Source organism: Stenella coeruleoalba (genome assembly GCF_951394435.1).
Source record: "Stenella coeruleoalba genome assembly, chromosome: 16".
Taxonomy (NCBI): Eukaryota; Metazoa; Chordata; class Mammalia; order Artiodactyla; family Delphinidae; genus Stenella; species Stenella coeruleoalba.
In genome coordinates, this window is record NC_137162.1 from 31,442,095 (window position 1) to 31,467,561 (window position 25,467).

General features: G+C 37.2%; 1 protein-coding gene and 1 long non-coding RNA gene across 3 annotated transcripts in view; one reads left to right on the forward strand and one right to left on the reverse strand.

The window, feature by feature from the left end:
* Nucleotides 1-21,713, reverse strand: part of ZNF518A (zinc finger protein 518A) — an 83,775-nt gene extending 62,062 nt beyond the window's left edge. Inside the window, exons 1-2 of one of the 2 annotated variants that reach the window (XM_079899261.1) lie at nt 21,589-21,713; nt 20,049-20,202 (exon numbers count right to left, since the gene is read on the reverse strand). The gene's annotated coding sequence lies outside the window, so the exon portion shown is untranslated. Of the gene's footprint in view, nt 1-20,048; nt 20,291-21,588 lie in introns of those variants that run through there. The other variant, XM_079899260.1, reaches the window with a different exon arrangement.
* A 176-nt stretch (nt 21,714-21,889) lies between these two features.
* LOC307174832 lies at nt 21,890-24,582 on the forward strand. The gene is made up of 3 exons (XR_013824170.1): nt 21,890-22,659; nt 23,454-23,512; nt 23,800-24,582. It is a non-coding gene; the product is annotated as an uncharacterized lncRNA (long non-coding RNA).
* The last annotated feature ends 885 nt before the right edge of the window (nt 24,583-25,467 follow it).

Genomic DNA, 25,467 nt, shown 5'->3' on the forward strand with positions numbered 1-25,467 from the left:
GAGAGTAGAGTCAAGACATTTTCAGAAAGGGAAATTCTCCAAAATTTACCTCTCTTGCGGTAGTAAACCAAGAAAGAGGAAGACATGGAAACCAGGACATAGGAGACGTAAGTCAGGAGAAAGAACAAGAAAATCCTAGTGTAATAGTAAAAGAAAGTCCCAGGAACAAAACAAAATCATCCACTGGATCTGTGGGGGAACTGTGATAGCCTCAATTTACTCTGGAAGAGAGGGCTTGTAATCTATCATATAAGACCTTGTTCCATTCCATAGGGCTGAGATAGGCTGAAAAAGACAGCTTCAAAATAACTAGACAGGAAAAAGTGAGCAAAGAGTGAGAGAGTAAGAGCAAGCAAGAGAACAAACAAAAGATAAACTTCTCACTGAATTAAATTAAATTAAATTCCAAACCTCATAAAGTAATCTAATGTTATGAAAGTAGCCTATAACATCAAACTTCAGAACATAAATTCACTCTGGAAGAAAATGAACTGCCTCACTCATAAAAGCAAATGAAGAAATGATGTTATTAAAAAGAACAGGCAAACAATTATGAAGCGGGAAGGAATGAAACACAAATAGACTGATGTTTTGAAAGAATCGATTTAAAATACAATTAGATAATCCTGGAATAGCCATTGAAATAACATGATACAGACTGGATAAGGTCTACAGCAGCTACAGAAAAGAAAATAAATGTGAAGAAAGCTCTGAGGAATTTCCCCAAAATGCAGTAAAGGGAGATAAATACATTAAAACATGTGAAAGAACAGGTAATAGACGTGGAAATTTAAAATGTCTGAGTGTCTCAAACATATACATCTGTTGGAGGAGTACAAAAAGTATGCATGTGTGTTAATGGTGGAAAAGCAGTATTTGAAAGATAAAAGCTGAGCATTTTTCTGAATTGAAGAAATATGAGCCCTTCATTTAAAAATGTACCACAAACCATCAGTGGGATAAATAAAAAGATACCTGGATACACCATATTGAAATTTTAAAATATGAAAAGTAAAGAGAAAATTGCTTTAAATTCTCAGTGAGATAAGACAGATTAAATACAAATGACTGACAGCCTAAAGACAGAATTTTCAATACTTTAGTAAATGCCATAGACAGTGGCATGATTTTTGAAACGTTAAGAGATGGTGACTGTCAACCTAGGATTTCATGTCTAGCTAAACTAGCATAATGAGGGCAAAATAAAGACATTTGCCATTATATGAAGATCAAGTAAGCTTATTCCCCATATATCCTCCCTAAAAGTACTATTAAAAGAATGAATTTTAGCCAGAAGGTAAGTAAACCTAGAGGTTTGAGATTTAACAAAAATGGTAAGTTCTGAAACTTACAATGTATTTCTGTAAATTAATAACTCTTCAAAAAAAATCTTAGCTTTGAAAAAAATCTATGCAACAACTACAAGATTGGTGTTCAACTGATAAAAGTTATGTTGTATTCAGAAGATAGAAATACTGAGTAATTACACATATTGTCAGAAAAATTGTAAAATTAAGGGTTACTATGAAAAGAATAGATGCATTCCATCGTTTCCAAACCAGAGGAGGAAGTAAAAGGCAGTAAATTTTTTTCAATCCAACATAATGAAGGAAAAAATAAAGATACAATGATAAAAGGTGGTAAATAAAAAATGCAAGTACTATGGTAACAAATAAGTCTAAATATATCAATAATCATTTCAACAAATTAAGCTTGCATATTGAAAGAGAGATTCTCAGAATATATCACAAAAAGCAAATTTCATCTCTATGCTGCTTACAAGAGAAAATGTAAAAAAAACTATGAAGTTTGAAAGTAAAGGATAGAAAGATACACCAAGAAAATATTAAACTAGAGGAAGACAGGTTTAAAATATTAATATGAGTCCAAAATATCATTTAAAGACAGAGTTGTAATAGGGATTTAAAAGAGTCACTATATGTAATAATAAAAGGAACAATCAACCAAGAAGGTATAACAATCCTGAATTTATACATAATAACGTAAAATTGGAATTTTTAAAGCAAAAACTAACAATTAAAGAAATTGAGAAATCCACAATCATAGAGAGAGATTTTAATACCACTCTATCAGAAACTGATAGGGCAAGCAGAAAAAAAATTAGGAAGGATAGAGATTTAAACAATAAAACCATCAAGCTTCATCTAATTTATATATTCCTGCACTTAAAAAGCTAAGAATAGAAAAATGGGATACAAAACTTGAATACATTTTAAGACACAAAGTGCTAAAACATTTCCTAGAATTAATACCATACAACCTAATGATTCCAAAACTAGGATAAAATGACAATATAAATAAGGTTTCATTTCACTTCACATCATAGTGAAATATGCATATTAAGATGGGTATTTTCTTTAAAATTTTCAAGATTAATGAAAAATTTTAAAGAGAAAAACTAGGGCTTCCCTGGTGGCACAGTGGTTGAGAGTCCGCCTGCCAATGCAGGGGACGCAGGTTCGTGCCCCAGTCCTGGAAGATCCCACATGCCGAGGAGCGGCTGGGCCTGTGAGCCATGGCTGCTGGGCCTGCGCGTTCGGAGCCTATGCTCCGTGGCAGGAGAGGTCACAGCAGTGAGAGGCCCGTGTACAGCAAAAAAAAAAAAAAGAGAGAAAAACTAAATATTAAATACAATTCAAATACAGTAACCTAAAAACATATGTTATAAAATAGCATGCAAATAGATAATTAATGAGAACCTACTGTATAGCACTGGCAACTCTACTCTGTGCTCTGTGGTGACCAAAATGGGAAGGAAATCCAAAGAGGGGATATATGTATACACATAGCTAATTCACTTTGCTGTACAGCAGAAACTGACACAGCAGTGTAAAGCAACATACTCCAAAAAAAAAAAAAAAAAACCATAGTATGCAAAACACAATTTTTAAAAAATATAATCATTAAACCTGCCTATCATTCAACTACAAATAGAGTGGTGACGAAAGATAAGCTATTGGAAAATACCTGAGCAGCTACCTCAAAATTGATAAAATTTAATTTAAGTGAAAAATAGAAAATGAAGTAACATTTAATAATTTTTAGAAAGTTAATTATACCAGGATGGAAAATGGCAAGAAGGGAGTTAAAAGTCATGTCAAATCTTTTCATCTGTCTCCTTCATTGTCAAATAATCCTATCTCCATGTGATGACTCTGAGTCTAGAATTTTAATTATATGTAAACTATTATAGTCTGTTTCAAAGAAAACATTTCCAGTAAAGTTTTAATATTCTTTAATGTCATCTCATGTAAATGAGATTCCACAGAAAGTCATCCATATCCATTTCAGTGTTGTCCTGTTCATATTCCAGTTGTTATAAGTCTTTGACCTGGAGTAATAAATAATCTTAAAATAGAAGATTTGCTGTGTTGATTGCCATTTTCATCTTGCTCTTGAAGAATATGGAGATTTCACAAACATTTGTTTAATTCAACATTTTAATGAGGTATATCTCTTTCTGGAAAGAGATGATTTTTGCAGAGCCAGTGTTTTAACCGTAAACTTCATAGTCACATTTGTAGTGAGTTGTATTTTATAGAAACATGCTTCAGTGGCCAGCTTTTCTGTAAGAAACACTGATGTTTTCATAAAAGTCATATTGAATCTGACTTCAGACAGAACACATTTCAGAATTTAAATACATTAATGTCTTCTGAATTTTTTTGTAGATTATATGTGTAGAGAAACATTCCCCAGTACCAAGTCCTGAAAAATGCTGCCTAAAATTTCAAACATAGTTTAAATTAAAAAAAATATTGCTGATCAGGTAGAGAGGTAAAAAACTCAAATAGAGACCAGAGCAAAAATGACTCCACAGGGATAAACAAGTACCAGAGCCAGCAATTGTCCTCAGTGCATCTGCCATAACATGGCTGCCAAGAACTGGTGTTTTTATGTAGCTATTGCCCAAGAAGAGTAAGTAGTTCATGAAAAATGTTTTCACAAAATATTTTTTAAAACGTACAGAGAAATGCACAAATAAAAAAGGTTTACTACAATGAATTTTCTCAAAGTGAATATATATAATCACGACATAGGTAAAAAAATTGCCAGGACTTCAGAAGCCACTCTCATGCCTCCTCCGAATCATTACACACTCTCCTCTTCCCAGAGGTAATCACTTTCCTGACTTTTATTTCTCGTAAATTAGTTCAGCCTGTCCTTTTAACTTCATATAAATGAAATTATAAAGGGTGATTGCGTGCTTGTGTGTATTTATTCATTTATCCATTTTCTTGTGTAGCATGAGATATTTTAAAATTGCTATAAACTGTTACATTGTATGAATGCACCATGATGTATTAATCCTTTCTATTGTTGATGGACAATTGGACAGCTTCCAATCTGGGATAATCACAAATAATGTTTCTATGAACACTCTACACGTGTCTTTTGTTGTACATGTGCACACATTTATGCTGGATATATACCTAGAAGTGAACCTGGTAGATCATATGACTGTGTATATTTACTTTTAGCATATATTGCCAAATCATCTGTAAGATGCTTATACTAATTTGCATTCTGACCAGCAACATACGAAAATAGTAATGGTTCCACATGCACACAAATACTTGACAATGTAGTTAGATTTGTATTCTACTACTTAATAAAGAGGTTGAGCATCTTTCTATATACTTATTGCCTAGGTGGATTCTCTTCTGTGTGGTGTGTAAATTTTTATCCATTTTTCTATTTGGTTGTATGTCTCATTGATTTACAGGAGGTTCTTTGGATATGGTATTCTGGATATGAGTTCTTTGTAGATTAAATATGTTGTTAATACAATCTTCCTTTCGTGGCTTGCACTTTCAATCTCTTTTTTTCCAACTTTATTGGGGTGTAATTGGTATACAAAAAACCTTTAAATAATTAATGTATACAATTTGGTGATTTTGGACATATGTATACATACACTCATTTATCATCATCACAGTCAAAGTCATAAACATATCCATCACCTCCAAAGATTTTTTGTGTATCCTTTTGTAGTTTGTTTTGTTGTGTTTTGTGATAGGAACACAACATGAGATCTGCCCTCAACAAATGTTTAAGTTCACAATACTATACTGTTAACTATAGGCACTATGGTGTACAGCAGATCTCTTGAACTTAGTCACCTTATATAACTGTAACTTCATACTTATTGAACAACAACTCCCTGTGTCTCCCTCCATCCCCTGGTAATTACCATTCTATTGTCTACTTCTATATGTTTGACTATTTTAGATGCCTCATATAAGAGGAATCACGCATGCAGTGATCATACCCCTTTGTATAATGTCTTCTAGGTCCATCCATGTTGTCACAAATGATAGAACTTCCTTTAATGGTATCTTTTGATAAACAAAACTTTTAAACATGTTAATATTTCCTTTTAGACTTGGTGCCTTTTTTAATGCTGTTTAAGAATTATGTTCCCACACCAAGAAGGAAGATATTTTCATATATTACCTTCTAGAAGTATTATTGCTTACTTTTCACATTTAGAAGTAGACGTTACTTCATTTGTTTGCCCTAAAGATATCCAATTTGCCCAACATTATTTATTGAAAACACAGTCCATCCATTACTGTTCTACAGAACCACCCTTTTCATAAATCAAGTGTTCACATAGATGTGGTCTATTTCCAGACTGTGTCTTCTGGGCAATTGTTCTACTTCTCTATACTTGAATCAATAGAACACTGTCTTCATTACTGTAACTTTATATAAGTCTTGATATATGATGAGAAAATCTTCCCACCTTTTTCCTCTTGTTCTTTCAAACTGTTGTGGATACTCTTGGCCATTTGTGAACTTAAATCTATGGTATTACTGTTTTTGTTGTTGTTTGTCCTACATTTTCTGTGGTCTTTTTTCTCCTTTTGTATTGATTGGTTGTTTTAGTATTCTTTTCTGTCTTTTATCAACTTGGTAGTTATTTATTCTTTAATTCTCTGTAAGTGCTTTACCCGTAGCCTATTTTATTGACCCTTGACTTATTAGTGTCTAACATGTATTAGTACTTCATCCTTTTCCTGGACAATGAAAACAAAGCACTTTAACTCAGTTTAATTCCATCTCTCCTGACTTACATTCTATTGTTGTTCATGTATTTTAATTCTCTATATATTCTAACTGCCAAAAGACTTTGTTATTACTTTTTTATACAGACATAATTGATTCAGACTTATTTACCCTCATAATGTGCTGCAACTCCAAGCTTCCCGCTGGGATTCTTTTCCTTCTGCCTAAAAGGAATACCCTTTTTTTGTCTTTTAGTGGGGGTTTGCTGGTGATTCATTTTTTTCAGTTTTTGTGTCATTGAAGATGTATTTATCTCACCTTCATTACTGAAGGGTATCTTGTTTAGTATGGAATTAATTATAGGTTGGCAGTTATTTTCTTACATCATTTTGAAGATATCTTTAAGTTGTCTCTGGCTTCCACTGTTTCTATTGAAAAGTCACAGCTATCTATTCAATCTTTGTTCCATGGAAAATAACGTGTTCTTAAAATCTTTGTAAGGAGACAATTTTGCTTTAAAATTTCCCTTTGTCTCGGACTTCAGCAGTTTGGTTCTTAAGTGCTTACTATGATTTTCTTTCTTGTATGTAAAAACAACCCCTCAGCTTTTTTTTTAATGAAAAAAACCCCTCAGTTTTGGAAATTTTTTATGTATTAGCTATTTATAAATGCATAAAAAATTGTCCAAAGCTTAGCCGATAAAACCAATAAATATTTAAGATCTTATATAGTTTGTGTGAGGGATCCAAAAGCAGCTTAACTAGGTAGGTCTGGCATGAAAGCCACATTGCTTTTTATGACATAGTCTCAGAAGTTACACTCCCTCATTTCCACAATATCCTATAGGTTACAGAGGCCAACTGTATTCAGTGGGGGAGGGGGCTACACAAATGTGTTAACACTGAGAGAGTAGAATAACTGTAGCCCATCTTGGTGGTTGGCTACCACATTCTACACTCTGTTCCTTTCATATGCAAAACACACTCATCCTCAAAAGATTCATCCCATTACATCAAGTCCAAAATTTTATATCTACATCAGGACTAGGTAAGCATGAGGACTAGGTATGCACTGGTGAACCACCAGTGGGGATATTTCCACCATCTGTTTTTTCCACCATCTGGATTTTGGCAATTTGGACCTTTTTTTTTGTTTATAGCATGCCTCATAATTTTTACTGGATACCAGACATCATGTATTAAAAATGTATGACACTATCTCTTTCCTGAGCCAATTAAGTTTTCTTCTGGCAAATAGGCATGGTACAATAGATCATCTTAATCCTATCTAGGCTTGGTTTTAGGCTTTGTTAAAGATGATTTACTTTTTGCCCTTACTCCTAAGATATGGCTTTTCTGTAGTCTCTTCTCTTTACATAGTTTCTCTACCTTTGCCAATGTCTAAGTCCATCCTCTGTCTTCCTAGCACATTGAAGTTGCTGAATCTCTGTTAAGTTCTTTAGCCTCAAAGATACTCCTTTATACTGGATTTCTTGGAATATCATCCTGTGTATATAAAGCTCCACAATTGGCAATTGTCTTGAGGCAAGATGGCATACAGGTTTTTGGACTCACTTTCCTTTGATTCTCTCTGCTGTGGAATTTTGTCCCTAAAGTTCCAGTTGTTTGTCTCCTCAGCCCAGTGGAACTGATTCTTTCTGTTATGAATATGTTCATCTATTCTAAAAATTGACAAATTACCTCAGAGAAAAAAGCCAAGAGCCTATCAAAACTGACCAGAGATATTTACAAAGTACCAGGTAGAATTTCCAGAAAATGAAAATATATCAACTGAAAATTAAAACTCAAAAATTATGTGAAATTATGTATTAGAAACTCATGAAGAAGTGAGTGGTAAAATGGAAGATAGATCTGAAGATATTTCCTGAATGCAGCACTGTCAGAAAAGAACAATGAAAAGAACTAAGATACAAAGAAGCGAGAATTTCAGCAAAGGTCTAATTAGAGTTCCAGAAGAAAATGATAGACAAAATGCAGGATAGGCAATATTTGAATAAATAAACACTAAAAATGTCTGCAATTGATGAAAAGACACAAATCTTCAGATTCAGGAAGTCCAGCAAATACAAAGTAAGATAAATAGAAAAACAACTATACCTAGAGACAGTTTAGACAAACTGAAGAATACACACACACTCACACAAGAAGAAGAAGGGGGAGGAGGGGAGGAGGAGGGAGAGGGGGAGGGGGGAAACATAAAGCCAGCTAGAAATAAAGAGCAACAATTAGGCTGAGATGAAATAGTTATCTAAGTAGAAAATCCCAAAGAATTGATCTAAAAAACTGGAACTAACTGACTACAGCAAGGTTTCAGGATACAACATTAATAATATAAAAGTAAATTGCTTTCCTTATTTCAATAATGAACAAGTGAAATTGGAAATTAAAAACAAAATACTATTTATATTAGCACCAAAAAATGAAGTACTTAGAAACAAATCTAACAAAATAAATATAAGATCTATATGAGGAAAATTTTTAAAACCTGATGAAATAAATGTAAGATCTAAATAAATGTAGAGATATCCCACTTCATGGATAAGAAGACTCTATATTGTTAGGATGTTTGGGCTTCCCAACCAAATATACTAACATCTTAACATCTTCTCAACCAAACATTTTCAATCTTATCTATAGATTCAGCACAATCGAAATAAAAACCCAGAAAGTTATTTTGTGAATATCAACAAACTAAAGTTTTACTGGAAAGTCAAAGACCCAAAATAGTTAACAAAATACTGAAGAGGAAAAACCAAGTAGGAGAATTGACACAACACGACTTCAAGACTTAACTATAAAGGCATGGTAATAAAGTCAGTGTAATATTGGTAAAAGAATAGACAAATAGATCAGTGTAACAGAACAGAGAGTCCAGAAATAGATACATACAGATATATTCAACTGATTATTGATAAAGGAGCAAGGCACTTCAATAAAGAAAGGTAGTCTTTCAACAAATGGTGCTGGGACAACTGGACACCCACATGGAAAGAAAGAAGGAAAGAAAGAGAGAGTGAGAGATGGAGAGAGAGAGGAAGGAAGGAAAGAGGGAAGGAGGGAGGGAAAGAGAGAGAGAGAGGAAGGGAAGAAGAGAGGAAGAAGAATCTAGACACAGACTTGCCCCTTTCACAACTTATAACTGAATGGATCATAGATCTAAATGTAAAGTGCAACACTATAATAATTCCAGAAGATAACACAGGGGAAAATGTAGGTGACACTGGGTTTGGCAATGACTTTTTAGATACAACACCAATAGCATGATCAATGAAAGGAAAAACTTGGTAAGTTGGACTTCATTAAAATTTAAAACTTCTGCTTTGTGAAATACACTGTTAAGAGAATGAAATGATAAGCCATAGTCTGGGAGAAAGTTTTTGCAAAACAACGGTCTGATGAAGGACTTTTACTCAAATAAAAACCCTTGGTTAATGGCCCAAGGTGACTCACTACTGTATCTAGATTCCCATTAGCAAGGAAGGGAGAAGGAGAGGGAAAGGGCACATCTTTTCCTTTTAACGACATAACCTTGAGATTTGCACACATCTCTTCAGCTCATGCTTTATTGGACAGAACTAAGTCATATGACCCAATTGCTAGGAAGCTGAATTTTTGTTTTTGGCAGGCCTGTGACCCACTAAATTTGAGAGTTCTATACTGCAGAAGAAGGCAAGAATGGATATTTGAGACCATTACTGTTTGTTTCTTAATTGAATCTAAGAATACAAAAAAACTCCCCCAATAAAAGTGTGACAATGCTTATCACTTAGAATTTTTATTGTGTACTTATTGAAATAGAACTTTTTGCTTTACTTACACATGAACTTAATTACATATTACTTCTGTGTATATATAAAAAGGAATATGTAAGCAAAATAAATCATCCAAGGTATTTTAAAATTTTCTTCACATTCAGAGTGTGTTCTCAATCACTTTAACTTGGAGGCATAAATATCTGAGTTTTTCTATTGGGTGTCACCCTCTGTACCATAACACAGGTTTGTGATCCAGCATTTCTTTAAAAAGTGATTAACTATTACCTCCAGGATATTATTACACACAGCTTACACCCATTCTGCAGGTTTTGATGCTGGTTATGACTAAAAGAAACTAGTAAATTAGTATTGACCCTGGACAGCTATGGATCTAACTAAAAATTGGGGTTCTGTGAGTGTAGAAGGGGAAATTGATATCAAGGGACAACTAGGAGTTTCAGCAACATGGTCATCATTTCCATATCATAACTACAAGGTAAATGAAACCCAGAGAATGGACTAATTTTCCCAATGGCACACAATTACTAAGTCATGGGGCCAGAATCAAGCAAGGTGAGTCCAGATTTACAAAACTACTGTAAAACACAGATCTAGAATTTATAAGGCTTTGAGGAAATTGGCATACTTGTAAACTGTTTGTAGGAGTATAAATCACTACAACATTTTAGGGAGGAGTGATTTAGCAGTACCTGTCAAAAATTTAGATGTGCTTCCCTTTATTTTTTTATTTTTATTTTTAAAAATATCTTTATTGGATTATACTTGCTTTACAGTGGTTTGTTATTTTCTGCTTTATAACTAAGTGAATCAACTATACATATAGATATATCCCTATATTTCCTCCCTCTTGCGTCTCCCTCCCACCCTCCCTATCCCACCCCTCTAGGTGGTCACAAAGCACCGAGCTGATCTCCCTGTGCTATGCGGATGCTTCCCACTAGCTATCGATTTTACAGTTGGTAGTGTATATATGTCCATGATGTGCTTCCCTTTAAACCCAACAGTTCCTCTAGAACTTTAGTCTATAGAAATAACAGCACGAATGTGCAAAGATACATATTTAGGATCTATGTGAGCGAGTAACTTATACTGGCTTTAAATTAGAAACTGGTGCTGCAAATAAGGGCGGTGGCTGGGGGATGGGTGGGAATGGTGGCAGGTACATTGAAATTTCAGAGCCAGCAGTAGCAATATTGTCATTGGTGCAAGCCACAGAGTCTATAACTAGCAGTCACAGCAGTGACGCCCCCGCTAGACCAGTTCTGTGGTAGGATTTGGGGGAGTTTGTCTTGCTGAGTCAATCTCTAAGATAGGTTCTCTGGTAATTCCAAAGATTCTGTGAGCTGCCAAGTATTTTTCAGTAAATTCCTTTTCCCCTTAAACTGTTACATTAGTTTCTACTGGTTGTCACTGAGAACTGTAACTGATACATTGGCCTCATTCCTTTTCCTCTAAACTGCCAAGATGTTACTGCCTTAGGATCTTTGCTCTTGGTGTTCCATCTGCTGTGGTCTCACAGGGCTGCTTCCTATGTATCACTCTGGATTTAGGTCAAAGGTCAGCCGTGGAAACACTGCCCACATCCCCCAATCTCAAGAAGTTCTGTACACACACTCTTCACTCTTTCAAATCTCCATGTTTCATTGTCTTCACAAAACTTATCACTAGGTGAAATTATTTAGCTCACATTTAGTTGTTTTCTTGTTTATTTCTTCCCCTCCCACGAATAGAAACTCCAGAAATTACCATGCCTAGAAAAATGCCTGGCAGTTAGTATGGGCACCAAAATTTTTGCTGAATTAATAAATGAATGAAAGAATTTTATATCTTTGTTTTGTAATAGCATGTAATTGTGAACAGCCTTTGAATATCCATTATCAGGAAATTAAATAAACTGGGGGCACAACCATATAACAGAATATTATATACCTATTAAAAACATGAAGTATATTGTATATATCTTAATCTAGAAAGAATTCCACAACAGATTGCTGAGTGAAATGTAAATGAAAGTACTCCTAAGGTGATACGATTTCATATGTGTAACATGCCTAGAAAAAAATACGGGAAGATATTAAGCAAATATGTTAAGAGTAGTTAACTCAGTATAATGGGAATACTGAGATGGAAAGAGAAATCCCCCACTTTTTGCATAATAGTTGCTTTTTATTTTTGGCAATGATCATGTATGCACTTTTAGTTTCAAACAAATGAACTAGCTTGAAAAAGATGAATTTATTGGAAAAATACTAAGGTGTGATATCCTTTGTAATGAAAGGAAGAGTTAAACATACAACTACTGAAAGGGCAGGAATGTTACTGGGTCTCAGAAACTCCCAGAATCAGAGATATAAAAATTCTCAGATCTGAAATGCCAATTAAAACTACAATGAGGTACCACCTCACACCAGTCAGAACGGCCACCATTAAAAAGTCTACAAATAACAAATGCTGCAGAAGATGTGGAGAAAAGGGAACCCTCCTACACTGTTGGGGGGAATGTAAATTGGAGCCACTATGGAGAACAGTATGGAGGTTCCAGAGTTGCCATATGATCCTGCAATCCCACTTCTGGGCATATATTCAGAGAAAACTCTAATTCAAAAAGATACATGCACCTCGATGTTCATTGCAGCACTATTCACAATAGCCAAGACATGGAAACAACCTAAGCATCCATTGACAGAGGAATGGATAAAGTAGATGTGGTACATATATACAATGGAATACTACTCAGCCAGAAAAGAGAATGAAATAATGCCATTTGCAGCAACATGGATGGACCTACAGATAATCATACTAAAGGAAGTAAGTCAGAAAGAGGAAGACAAATACCATATGATATCACTTATATGTGGAATCTAAAATATGACATAAATGAACTTATCTATGAAATAGAAACAGACTCACAGACGTACAGAACAGACTTGTGGCTGGTTGGCAAGGGGGAGGGAGGATGAGGGAGGGATGGATTGGAAGTTTGGGATGAGCAGATGCAAACTATTATATGTAGAACGGATAAACAACAAGGTCCCACTGTGTAGCGCAGGGAACTATATTCAATATTCTGTGATAAACCATAATGGAAAAGAATATGAAAAAGAATGTGCATATATATATATATATATATATATATATATATATATATATATATGTATGTATGTATAACTGAGTCACTTGGCTATACAGTAGAAGTTAACACAACATTGTATATCAGGGCTTCCCTGGTGGCACAGTGGTTAAGAATCCGCCTGTCAATGCAGGGGACACGGGTTCGAGCCCTGGTCCAGGAAGATGCCACATGCTGCAGAGCAACTAAGCTCATGCGCCACAACTACTGAGCCTGTGCTCTAGAGCCCACAAGCCACAACTACTGAAGGCTGCATCCCTAGAGCCCGTGCTCTGCAACAAGAGAAGCCACCGCAATGAGAAGCCTGCGCACTGCAACAGAGAGTAGCCCCCACTCGCTGCAACTAGAGAAAGCCCACGCGCAGCCACAAAGACCCAACGCAGCCAAAAATAAATAAATAAAATTTAAAAAAACATTGTAAATCAACTATACTTCAATAAAATAAATTGAAAAAAATAAAAATTCTCAGATGTTTTTCCATCAGTCTCTTATCTCAGTTACTGTTTGCATGTCAGCTTCATTCTATGTCACTGCTACACTTCTGCTACCCAAATCTAGAGCTGGCGATTATAGCTAAGCAATAGAGAAAGCTGACCCCTTCAGCTTCATCAAAGACTTCGCAGAACTATCATCAAAGACTTATCATCAAAGATTTCATAGAACTATCCATAGAGTCTGTATACTTATCTGTTTGTTCTAGGCAGAAGAGGAAGCAGTAAGGGAGATGGTTTGTAAAGAACCACATATGTGGCATTCAGATTGGTACTCTGAGTTCTCTTACCTCAAAGAATACATTTAGGACAATGTAAATGATGCAAGATTCCAGTGATGGACATCCACTGTGAAAACTTTTACATTGTCATCAGGGTAATTGACTATTATCTAGATCATCCATGTCTTTATGTCCACGCAGACTGTAGGTAACATCTCATCTCTAAGCATTGCTGAGAACCCTTTCACAAACTAGGAACTAGTATGTAACTCTGAATAGGGACTGCCAACAGCTGTAGTACTATATTATTTCTCATAAACCTTGGTTAAATCTTAATCACATTTATTTAGATGGTTGATATCTTTACACAATATTTTTGCCCAAACAAGTCAGTCCCATCAAAATCCATAAGGAAGTGTTTTAAAGCTGCTGATATGTTTGTTTGTTTTATTTCAGTGTCTTAACAAAATGAAGGATTATTGCTTTCTCATGTCCCAGTCCAATGTGGGTTAACAGACACGGGGAGGGGGCTCTGTTCCATGCAGACACTCAGGGACCTAGGTTTCCTATATCTAGGGACTCCACCGCCACCAAGGGGCTCAGAGTCCTCCAAATTCTCCACATCTGGACTTCAGAAAAAGAAAAGGAGGGAAAATAAAGAAGCCAATACCTACTCTTAATCATCACAACCTAAAAATGACACACATTACTTCTTCCCACATTCCACTGGTGACTTATGAACTCATCTAGAAACAAGTCAAGTTGGGAAATATAGTCTGGCTGTGTGCCCAGGAGGAACAGGAGAAAATGGATATTGGTAGTTGCTATTTACTTTTATAACAATTGATATTAAACAGCTTATTGTATTTTGCAGATGCTTATTTATAAAACCACCTCTTGTTAGCATGAATAATACCATGACTGCACAACTGCTTTAGCAGTTTCACATTCTGTATTAATTGAAGCTCTTTTGGTTGCAAATATCAGAAATCCAAAGCAAACTAGTAAATGAAAAGAAGGACATATTTGCTCACATAAGCAAATCTCAGATGGTGGAGGTATAGAGCCAACCCTGGGGACAGTTGCAATAACAATAGGGTCTTCTCTCTTTGTTGCTGATCTTTGTTTTTCTCTTTGCTTATTGGCTTGCTTCTTTAAAACTGTAGGTCTGTGTGTTAGGTCTGTGCTCAGATCCAAACATCTCTCTAATCAGTCCTAGTTCTAGAAACGGCAGGAATGGACTACAATAAGCCCAGGAGTCATTCCCAATATTCAATGTGATCCTCTTAACCTTGAGCTTGGGCTCAACAGGTGTTGTGTTCATGTGAGCAGAAATGATAATATGCCACTTTGGTACTAATTAACTTATCAGTTCATTCATCTCTCTGCTGTTATCATGGCAAAGAGAATAATTCTATCAATACTAAAACAGGAGGTTAAAAGTTCTGGCAGAAGAGTGAAGCTGTAGGAGATCTACAATGTTTGTAGTGTTTGGCACCCTTTCAACAGCTATGAAGCAAAATAGGGTTTTTTATTAGAAGATGAAAAGAGGTACTTGAAATATTTAGCACATTACTATACTAGGATGCTTTAGAAAAGGTTTCCCACAGTCAAAATACATTCCTCACAACAGGGACTATGAGCAGTTGCCCAATATATCCATTCCCCTCTATTTCTAGAGCAGGAGTTGGCAAATTTTTCTTAAAGGACCAAATACGGAATATTTTAGGATTGCTATGTGGCCATAGGACTCTACAGATCTCTGTCACAACTACTCTCAACTCTGGTATTGTAGCACAAAAGCAGCCACAGACAGCACCAAAAGCACAAGCAACAAAAGGAAAGGTAGATAAACTGATGATCATCAAAATTACAAACTTTTGTGATCCAAAGGGTACCAAAAAGAAAGTAAAAAAAACAACCAGCAGGGGCTTCCCTGGTGGCGAAGTGGTTGAGAGTCGGCCTACCGATGCAGGGGGCACGGGTTCGTGCCCCGGTCCGGGAAGATCCCACATGCCGCGGAGCGGCTGGGCCCGTGAGCCATGGCCACTGAGGCTGTGCGTCCGGAGCCTGTGCTCCGCGACGGGAGAGGCCACAACAGTGAGAGGCCTGCATAACGCAAAACAAACAAAAAAACCCAGCAGAATGGAAGAAAATATTTGAAAATTATATTTCTGATAAGAGATTTATATCTATAATATATAAAGAACTATTACAATTCAATAACAAAATACAAATAACCCAACTGAAAAATGGAAGAAGGATCTGTATAGACTTTTCTCCAAAGAAAATATACAAATGGCCAATAAGCTCATAAAAAGATGCTAACATCTTTAGCTATTAGGGAAATGCAAAGCAAAGCCACAGTGAGATATCTTTACACAACTACTAGGATGACTATAATAAAAGAGATGATAAGCATGACAAGGCTGTGGAGAAATCAAAACCTTCATACACTGCTGATGGGAATGTAAAGTGGTATAACCACTTTGGAAAGTAATCTAGCCGTTCCTCAAATGGTTAAACATAACGGTTACCATACTACTCTGCAATTTCACTCCTTGATATGTACCCAAGAGAAATGAAAACATACAACACAAAAACTTGTAGATGAATGTTTATAGATAATCTATTCACAGTAGCCAAAAGGTGGAAACAATCCAAATTTCCATTAACTGATGAATGGATAAACAATATGTAGCATATCCCTACAATGGAATATTATTTGGCCACAAAAAGAAATGAAGTATTAATACATGCTACAACTTGGATGAACCCTGAAAACATTATGCAAAGTGAAAGAAGCCAGTTGTAAAGGACAACATATTGTATGATTCCATTCATATGAAAAGTCTGGAATAGACAAATCTATAGAGACAGAAAGTAGATTATCGGTTGCTTAGGTCTTGGGGGGAAGAGGAAACAGGAGATTCAAGGACAACAGCTAAGAGGTATGGGGCTCCTTGTCAAGGTAATGTAAATATTCTAAATTGTGGTCTAAATTGATTTAGATGCATGATTCTGTGAATATAATAAAAGCCTTTGAATCGTACAGTTTAAATGAGTGAATTGTATGGCATGTGAAGTATATGTTAATAAAGCTATTTACAAATATGTAGCCATAGACAATAGGTAAAATGGGCAGGGCTGTATTCCAGTAAAATTGTATTTATAAAAACAGGTGGCTGGGACCTCCCTGGCAGTCCAGTGTTTAAGACTTCGTGCTTCCACTGCAGGGGGCACGGGTTCGATCCCTGGTCAGGGAACTAAGATCCCACATGCTGCGCGGTGCAGCCAAAAAAAAAAAACCAAGAAAACAAAACAGGCGGCTGACCTGTGGACCATAGTTTGCTGCACCTCTGTTCTAGAGTGATAGAATCCCCAATTTTTTAGCTAGTCACTGGCTTATTAAAAAAAAACAAAACAAAAAACCCTACGTTTTCCCAGCCTCTTTTGCAGAAGCTTGGGTACAACTTTTGGGAATTGCCCTAAGTGGAAGAGTTATGCTTTTCGAATGCTTCATCCTCCCTGTTCACTGCAATGGCCAGAGCTCTAGTGGCCATCTTGGACACTGAAATGAATTTAGAAAATGAAAGCCACACATAGTAGGCAACAAGATAGCAGGAACCTCACCCCATGAATCACCATACTAATCCCAGACCGATTTCATCCAGATTTCTTGAAAGAAAAAAATAAATGTATGTCATGTTTAAATAACTTTCATTTTAGAGCCTTCTGTTACTCTGTGCTCACAGCTGAACCTAGTTCCAACTACTAAAGCCCTTAAGGAATTAAACAAAAACAGCTAGGCTTCCTGGAGGGGTTCAAGTGGATGCTATCCAACATTCAATTCTATGAACATAGACATCCAATTCTCTTCTCTTCTCTTTCTCTCTCTCTCTCTCTCTCTCTCTCACGTAACATTTTTTTAAATGTCAAATTTCATACATACAAGCAGCACCATACAGAACAGTCCCAATGTTTGCTAAATCTCTGTTTAGTCCAAGTCCTGATCACTGTCTACACAGTCCGTTGTGGGTTTCTCTATGGGTCAGGTAGTGTTAGCATTAGCTTGTGTCTTCCTCTGCTCTGTAGGACAGAAGAAAACAGTCCTCTGGGTGGGTCCATCTTTACCTTGATAAGATTAAAATAATGTCTGAAGAGCTCTAAAAGAGTCATAAATGATCTCCAAATATAATGTTTACTGTTGTTCACAAAAAGATACAGATACACTATAGCATATCTTCTCCATAAGGGTGTGAGGCATGGGACAGACCTAATATTTTTATGCTCCCCACTAAAAAAGGTATCTCTGTGTTCCAAGTCATACTCTGTTATGAAATAAATGTTTCTGTCCCCCTAAAGTTTATATGTTGAAGCTCCAACCCCCAGTGTAGTTGTATTTGGAGATGAGGCCTCTGAGGAAGTCATTAAGGTTAAATAAGGTCATAAGAGTAGGGCCCTGATCTGATAGGATTAGTGTCCTTATAAGAAGAGACACCAGAGACATACCTCTCTCTCTCTCCTCTCTCTCTCTCTCACACACACACACACACACACACACACACACACACACACACACACACACACACAGAGTGAGGAAAGCCCCTGTGAGGATTCAGCAAGAAGGCGAACATCTGCAAGCCAGGAAGAGAGTTCTCACCAGAAACGGATTAGCCAGAACCTTGATCTTGAACTTCTGGCCTCCAGAACTGTGAGAAAATTAATTTCTGTGGTTTAAGCCACCCAATCTGTGGTATTTGGTTACGGCAGCCCGAGCAGACTAACACATACTCCAAAAGGATAGTGTGGAGAAGAAGATCCTGCTTCAGCATCATTTTCCAATTGTCCTCTGATAAAAACCACTTTAACACCGACCTGGTCATAAGCTGGCTTCACATACTCTGGACCTGCTTGATATTTCAACTTGACTCTTACTCTCACGAGCAATTTTTTGGGTTCTTGGAGGCTTCCTGCTAGGGTGCCTTCTGACTGCAACTCCTTCTGTGACATGTAGAATGACCAATCATCCTGAATTGCCTGGGACTGAGGGGTTCCTGGGACTCAAGATTTTTAATACTAAAGCAGGGAGAGTTCCAGGCAAACTTGGAAAAGCTGGTCAACCTAGATGGGCAATGCATTCTATTCCCCCAGTTACTGCTTCATTTACAGCTCTGAATTTTCTAGTAAGCCACACCACACAGATTCTCTCTTTTGGTGCCCCATCTCCCTTCCAGGCAGGGCTCTTGGGAAAGAGTCAAAAAGGCTCCAGGCAAGCTCTCTCTTTCTCTCATGTGCCCCACATCTGGTGCATGAGAAATACTCAAACATCATTTTCCCTGGTGGGAGGGACAGCTGATCCCAACATAGCAACTCTCCTTTGCTCCTGTGCCAAAACTTCTTACTGACCCATTTCTCCTACCCTTAGGATTTCCCAGATGTGAGTCAGACACTATCGTACTTCTCAAAAGCCAGGGGACATATATCAAGCTCTCTGAGTAGTGCCATTGAAGCCTCACTCACCAGACGTGAAGGGGCATGGGAAAGCATAACAATGGCTCTCTCCAAAACTCCTCCTCATGAAATCATCTCATTCAAAAGTCTGCTTTTAGGCCTGAAACTGGTGAAAAGTTCCAATAATTGAAAAACTAGTTCTTGGATTGTGGTGACCAAATAGAGGGAGCAAAATTGACCAAAAGTCCTAGATTCTGCCACATTTGCACCAAAAGCCAAGCTTCCAATGGGCTACTCCAGCCAATGACCGAGTGCAGCACAGATAATGAGGCAGGCTCTTCCCTAGGAGGACTCCTCTGACAGTGATTTCGGCTTATAGATCCCCAACAGCCTTGCTGAATCTTCCTCAGACTGTGTAGAAGTCTAGGACACTTCCACCAACCTTCCCTCCTTCTCTCCTACACTCAGTTTCAGACTTGTATCACAGTTGGATAGCTCTCCCAGCCTCCCCTGGCTCCCTCCCCATTCTCTCTCACAAGTGTTTCCTCTAATAAAACTGCTGCACATTTAATTTCATCTTAGCAACCACCTCTCATAGGATCAGACTAACACAAAGATATTTCCTTCAAAAACATGCGTCTGTCAGCACCTCATTTTGATGTTTCATAGTTGTTGCACTGTAATACTGCAGGCAAAACTTCCAATTCAATATCCATTTAGGCCATTAATCATGAGATGAATGAATGGTATGGTAAGAGGGAGCACCATGGAAAATGATGGGACTTTATATTTCTCGTTGTTCAGTGACTCCCAGTTTTGTTAAAATATATGTTTAATTTGTAAAAGTACAAAGTGAATTTTGGCCACAGTTATCATTGTGGGTGCTGAGTGTGTGAGTGGAGACACTGTATATGTGAATCTACCTTTGGATGGGCAACTGGGCTTGTGCCAGGACTCGGATGAGACGCTTGCTACATGCCACCTTGGAATTCCAAAGTAACCTCAACGCCAATATCAGATTCTTCCTTTATTCCTCCACCTTTTCTTCTTCCCCTGATTTCTTCTCATTTCTCTCTTCTATCTTTCCACCATATAGGGAGAGAATAGAGAATGAAGTCTTTATTTTGCATAGTCTGAAAAAAGATAAATTGCTTAAATCTGTACCCCAAAGAAGGCAGAATAAAAATAGCTTTCTATACTTATTCCCTAGAATTTCAAGAACCCAAAATATCTTCCTCTCTTTTTTCTTTAGAAGAAAAACTTTTGATTATAGTATATTTTTTATATAACAGTTCGTGAAAAACATCAATTTTTACTCATTTGTTTCATTTTTCCTGTGAGGCTTGTTCACCCAAACTGTATTTTGATAATACCCTGATAAAACCTCAATGCTCTTCCAGGCAAACAGGATTCCACTATGTGACTTGCACCAAGGACTGTCATCTGTCAAAATGTGACAACATATCTTTGCCTTCATTATAATGTCAGGCAATTAAAAAGGTTTTACTGTGGACAATTTGTCTATATTAAAAAGATATAGCAGATATGGAAAATAGAAAGTAGACGAATATAAAAGAAATGAAAGGATTCAGTGGCCACTCTTCAAGTACTATCACTGTTAAGTTTGATGTATTTGTTAGTGCTTTTTTCTATGCATAATGTTTTTACAAAAATATGACCTTAGTGGCTATTCACACTTTGTTATTTGAGGGTTTATGTAGACATAAGATCAAAGGATTGATTCTCAGTCATATTCTAAAGAAACAGAAACCAGAAGAAACATAATTGACTTGGTGGAAAGTCCAAGATAACACTTGTCAAGCCCTTTGTCAAGACCAGAGACTGCATTTGATGATGCTGACCTCCCGTTGTCTTAACAGTCCCGAATTTACAAGTACCTAACAGGAGTTTAAATGTTTCCCCGAGCCGAATAGCCAGTGCCAGTTTCCTCAGTTAACCTGCACTGTGAGGGCCGGTGCAGGGTCAAGGGATAGGAGACCAAGAGAAATCTCAGGTCATCGGGATAGCGATGGTGACCCGGGCACTCGCTCGGCCTTGTGCCCACCGTAAAATGCACAAGGGCTGTGACTCGGCCCCACTTCTAGGGCAACAGGATGCAGAGCTGAAGGTAAACAGCCCTTGCAGAAGTGGCTCACCAGGATAACAAGCACCAGGGGTTTGAACTTTTCTAAATAAAGCACGACGCAGGAGGTTTCAAACACAGGTTCCGCAGCGAAAACGACGGGGTTACACCAGCTTCACCAAATACTAGCTCTATGATATTAAATCACTTGCCCTCTCTTAGCCTTAGCTTCCCCGTACATAAGATGGAAATGATAAAATTTCTTTCTCCTGGGACTGTTGTTTAAGAAGGGATTAAGTGGTATGGCAATGCTGGTGTTAAGCACAATGCCAGACACGTGATAACTATTCTAGGGAGTTGATTGTCACAAAGTCCCCGACCTTTCCCCGCCACGAACAGCTTCCCTTCCGCTCCGGCTTTCGGCTGTCTCTTCACCTCAGCCCCTCTCAGCCGAACGCGATCCTTCCGCGCTAGCGTCACTTCCGGGAGAGCTACGCGCGGCTTCCCGACACACCCGGATGCAGTTATCATGGCTGCTATCAGTGATGGACCGCAATGGAGGTCGAGTCAAGAGTTGCTCGGGAAGCCCTCAGAGTTTGGGGCTTCAAGGAGGCCTGTCAAAGGACAAAAGATGAGATCGCTGGGCGGCAGGGTGTCCCAAAGGGTCCTAGAAACTGCGCCTCCGCGATTCCTGTTAACTTGCCGCCAAGTTTTTCTAGAGGAGTCGCTCCTCTTGGCAGGGTGGAGCCTCGCTTCCTACCCAGCACTTCTTTGTGTGCCGGGTTTCTGTTCCGGGCTTTTCCAGCTGCTTAGGAGCTGAGGGGGCAGTGCGGTGGCTGGCCGGGGAGGAGCGGGTGGGCCGGAGTGTAGAACAGAGATAGGTGGGGCGCGCTGGCGACTCTGAGGCGGCCAGGCTGGGGGCGCCCTAGAGTACAGCCCCGAACTGCCGCCCCCTCTGGAGCCTGGCCGCTAGAGGCTGAGATGCTTCTCACCAAGGGGCGCTCCGAGTAAGCCATAGAGCTCTTCCCTGCCGACCCAGCTTTACTCAACTTTGATCTTCAAAAACATCTAGGATATGTATTGATATAATGCAGTATGTGATTGGTTTGGGTTTTTTTGGTCCCAAATACAAGCAAACTAATAATGTTAGTAAGTTTTAGAATAGGGAAAGTTCGCATGTTGAGTCATGTGGTGGTTTTCTTTTAAGGTTTAAATTTGGATAACATGCTAGTGCTTATTAGATTTTACCAAAAGCATTCTTTTACTGAGCTTTGCTGCTGTGCAGTTATGATGAAACATGAAGATGCCAGAATTGTACCTCACGATAAGGCTTTAATTGCCAGAAGGTTCTGAAAGTGCAACAGTAATTCTAGGTTTAGATATATTAATTTGAGTTAGTTCTCTTGCAGGGTGCCCTATAGGTTTTGTCATCGGGTGAAACAGGAACAAATGTGAGTTGATTAATATTTCCTAGTAGTTAAAATTACTTCTTAAGTGCTTAATTACTTATTAAGTAATTTTAAGAAGTTAAAATTACTTCCTAAATGCTTAACTGTATATCTGTTGGATTCCAAATCTCAATTGAAACCATTATTTGTCTGAAATAGGTAATGAGCTGATAATGTGTGAAGACATACAGAATATTACTATTTTTATAGAAACAAAAATATGGAAACTAATATTTAAAGCAGGTTGATTCAATGTAATGTAATGTGTTGTAATTTGGATTTTCACTTAAACTCTCAAAATTAAAAGAGCTGACCTAGGAAGTCTTAAAAATGAAGAAAATAAAAAAGAAATGTGAACATTTACCCCTTCTCTGAATATTCTGTTGTTTGAGTGGAAAATAAATGACATTAGAAAGCACCTGGGATTTGTTTTTACAATTACATACTATGTGCAAAGCACTGAATTGAGAATGGATGAGAAAGTGCTTTGTAATATATAAAGTAATATATAAATCATAACAGTTATTACTCTCACTCTTCTGGCCAAATCATGTCTCCCTGTGGTGCATTTTAAGCTCCAAACATGTAGTTCTTGTACTAGTATTAATATATACAGTTGTAGTAGTATTTTAAAGAAACCAAAAATGAATGCTCTGTTATACATTTTAAATGTTTTTCCTTGTTTATGTGTTCTTTGAGGTTGTGTTTACAAGTGCATTTGTACACATTAGAGTACTGGTAATTTGATGGTCAGGGGTGGAGGGGGAGATTCTTACTTTTTGTATGGTTTCTTGCAGGTAGGTCTGCTGGGGTCTTGGCACAGTACCACATGGACCTGGACAAAAGCATTGTTAAGGTGGACATTTTTATTACACTAATCAGTTCAAACGTTTGACCAGTCTATTTAGTTTTCTGAAACTTTAGCCAAATGACTAGATGTGAGCTTCATATAGTGATCTGTATTTGTGGGATAATTCATGATCAGTTTATTTTCTACCAAATGTAAAGTTTGATCTCAAATAGTTAACTTTTTTGGAGCACTTACCATTTGCTAATCTCTGTGTTAAGTCCTATACATGCATTATCTCGCTTAATACTTAAAGTAACATATTAATTAGGTCTCTTAAACTTCCTATTTTACAGATAGAGAAATGAGGCAAAGAGGGATTAAGATCTTTGCCCCTGGTCCCAAAGTTAGAGCCGTGTACTAGAGGCTTTCCTTCCATTAACTGAAGACTTAGGTAGAAGAAGAATGAGATTGGAACTCAGACCTGGACTCTTGTCCTGCCTACTCTGCTTTGTGAATTAGGGCAAGTCATTTAACCTCTCTGAATTTCATTTTCCTCTGCTGTAACAGATGAACACTTTGAACTATTATACTTTATTGAATCCTGAGTCATCAAAAATCCTTAAAAGGGTGCCTTCACCATTATCTGCTGGATTTTCTTCCAAGCCCCTGACACTCATTCCATAAGTTTTGATGCACACATGCTAGCAGTGACAACTCTATTGCTGCCTGGTCTGACCACACTGTAAGATGTGGCTGATTTCAGAGATGTCAGAATGTAAAATACTGTGCATCTTGGAATTGATGACAGACCATAGGTGATCTCTGAGCTCCTTTTCAACCTCAGTTCTATGACATCTGTGACTTAATAACATTTTATTGCTGGTTTATGTATTTTTTAATGTAAATGATTCAAGATAAAACGTAAGCTTCTTGCTAGTGGAAAAGTAAGAATCATTTCTGTCTTTTTCACCTCTGAATCCCCAATAGCTAGAACAATGCCTAGCATGTAGTAAATGCTCAATATATATTTACTGAATGAATTAAGCAAATCTTCATTTCATATTGCAAATACAACTTTTTAAAAAATTGTGTTCTACTTGAAGTTGACGTAAAATATAATAGTATCAACAGTGCAAAAATATTTTGCTAACATTTTTTTGAATGCAAAAGTGCACTGTTAAAAAACAGTGGTGTTTCTTTCCAAACATCTTTTCTGCTTACTGTTGTTGATTGTCATCAAATGTGGAGTACATTTAAAAAAATTTTTTTTAAAACTTTATTGAAGTGTAGTTGATTCACAGTGTTGTGTTAATTTGTAGTATGTTTTGGTCCTTGAAGAGGATGATAAAAATTGAAATGCCAACATAGAGACTTTTTAAAAAGGAATCACAGAGATCTTCAATTTAACGAAAGTTGGAAAATGTTATTTCATATCTTTATTAACTTTTTATGAGTATTCTGGAGGTGATTAAGCATGCCATTCTTCCAAATGTACAAATGTGTCTGAGTTATGAATGATGAAAATAAATTATAATTGCACAATAGTTTGAAACTATGTGAATGGGCAGAAAAGTGTTTTAGGTTTTGGGGTGGGCAAGTGTAAAATAATGTAACTAAAGAAATTATCCCAACTATATAGTATGTCTAATGATACCTGCACTTTCAGTTAGAACCAGGAAGAAGGCATAGGAATTATTATACAGTTGTATAGACTGTTATCTGGAGATAATCAACTAAGTGTTCTTCTGTAGCCAGAAAGGCCAACAAGATGTGAGGTATCATGAAAGGGATTTGGGAAAAGTCAACAAACAATATCTTACCCTCAAAATACACAGTGGTCTGTCTAAACATGAGATACATGCAGTTACTTTACATTCATGATGGATAGATCCAGAATGTTCAAAATCCTTTCAATCCCGTCCCCACCACTGTGTGGCTTGTGGGATCTTAGTTCCCCGACCAGGGATTGAACCCAGGCCTGGCAGTGAAAGCACCGAGTCCTAATCACTGTACAGTCAGGG